The sequence below is a fragment of the Marmota flaviventris genome, chromosome 14, assembly GCF_047511675.1.
Source record: "Marmota flaviventris isolate mMarFla1 chromosome 14, mMarFla1.hap1, whole genome shotgun sequence".
Taxonomy (NCBI): Eukaryota; Metazoa; Chordata; class Mammalia; order Rodentia; family Sciuridae; genus Marmota; species Marmota flaviventris.
In genome coordinates, this window is record NC_092511.1 from 52,351,795 (window position 1) to 52,353,970 (window position 2,176).

The 2,176-nt window shown below is 41.1% G+C and overlaps 1 non-coding gene across 1 annotated transcript; it reads right to left on the minus strand.

Annotated features, from left to right (window-relative positions):
* Nucleotides 1-655: 655 nt before the first annotated feature.
* On the minus strand, nt 656-757 carry LOC114092081 (small nucleolar RNA U13). Its single transcript, XR_003582619.1, has one exon. It is a non-coding gene; the product is annotated as a small nucleolar RNA U13 (small nucleolar RNA).
* Nucleotides 758-2,176: the final 1,419 nt, after the last annotated feature.

The window sequence follows — 2,176 nt, forward strand, 5'->3', positions numbered from 1 at the left end:
GCTTATATCACAGGCCCAGAAATGGAAGACAAAGAGATGGGGGTCCCACAATCCCCTTTGAGAACAGACCTAATGACCAAGGACCACCTCCAGAAGGTCCCACCTTGTAAAGGTCCAAAGTACCTCCCAATAACACTGCAGTAGGGACTGAGCTTTTAGCACATGGGCTTTTGGGGAACATTTAACAAACTATAAGAATGGTACAGCACACTACACATGAGCAACTTGGGTATAAAGTTAGTCACCATCATATCTGTAGCCTGTCATTGGCCAAAACATCATTATATCACACATGATTGTATATGCAAATGTTGTTAGGACTAGTAGGAGTGCCAGTGGCATTTAGGTGATGGTAGTGGGGAGATCAGGAGCATCAAATGTCTTGCAATGCACAGGATGGTCCCATTGGTTTTTCCAAAATGCCAATATTGCCCCTGTAAAGAAACACTGGCTTAGACCATAAGCACACATTCCTGAAGCTGGGGGCTCAGTTTACCCTGAAATATGGAAGTCACATTTATGGAATATGATGCATATCTGGAAAAAAATAACAAGATCACTTAGCTCCTCCCTAATTTTATTGACTCCCTGTCTTTACTTAAATCCCAGCTCACACTATTATATATTACTTTAGCTAACCACTTTTTTTTTCTCATGTCAGATGGGTAATGTGCAGATGTGGTAACAAAGTTTAGAGGGAGGCACATCTCACACAATAGCGTGACCACCCAATCATCACGCTTATGAACCAAAGGATCTTAGCTAACCTCTTAACAATATGGTTTACTTTGAACTCCTGTTGCACTTATCCAGACAAACCCTATTGTGGCCATGACTTTTGTATCTATCATTGGATCCCTTGAAAAAAGAGGCTCAGAAATTTAACTGGACACATGGTCATTCATAATAAAGACTATGTTTGTGCCGGGCATGGAGGTGCATGTTTATCATCCCAGCAGCTTGGGAGGCTGAGGCAGGAGGATTGCAAATTCAAAGCCAGCCTCAGCAACTTAGCAAGAGTCTTAGCAACTTAGTGTGAACCTGTTTCAAAATAAAAAGGTCTGGGGATGTGGCTCAGTGGTTAAACACCCCTGGGTTTAATCCCTGGTACTAAAAAGAAAGACTAATTTGTCAACTTCCCTATGAGACTAAGCCCCAGTCAATGAATTTAAGTAAAATCAGCATATGCCCTTCTCCTGGTACTTACTTCTTACTGATAGCTAGAATACAAACAAAATAGATGGAGCTGAAGAAGCCATATTGAACCATGACACAAAAACCAAATCCAAAGGATGGCAAAGGACGGAATTAGAAAGAATTTGGATTCCTAACACCATAAATTCTACTCTAGCCTTATTCATCTACTTGGATTTTTTAAAAAATATTTTTTAGTTGTTGATGTAATTTTATTATCTATTTATTTATATGTGGTGCTGAGGATTGAACTCAGTGCCTCATACATGCTAAGCAAGAACTCTGGCACTGAACCACAACCCCAGCCCCCTATCTGGATTTTTATGTGGGAGTCATCAACTTCTTTCATGTTTAAGCAACTGGAAGAGGATGCAAAGTTGAATGAAAGGGTTGGTTGGTTGGTTCTGTTTTGCAGATGAGAGCTACTTGAGGATATTTGAAAGCTGAAAGGAAGTGGGGTTAGGGGAGAGAAAGCAGGGGTAGAGAGTAGGATGGAGGAGAGAAGATAGGAAAAAACAAAATGGGGGGTAGTCTTGAAGATAGATTATTATTTGGGATTTTCTGTCATTTGTAGGAAACATAACTGATATAATAATATTAAGTCAATCTACCCACCTTCATATGGGGGTCTTTAATACTGATGCTTTGACCATCAGTATTAAAGACCCCCATATGAGGGTTGATGCCAATATATGGTGGGTTGATGCCACCCATATGGTGGATTGATGCCAATATCAAGTTATCAAGTATGTTCTCCAACCTCAACTGGGCCCTCAGGGCTACTCAGCAGTCTCTCCAATTCTCTAGCAAACGCTTCAGGCTTTCTTCATGCTCCTTAGACTTACACTCTTCCTTCTCCCTCCTTCTCTCTCAGCAGTTGACCTCTGCTTATCTAAGAGGGGCAATACAAGACATCTTATTTTTAGATAAGGGGGTCCCTCCACTGCCTATCTTCAAGATTACCCCCCTCCCCATTTTGTTT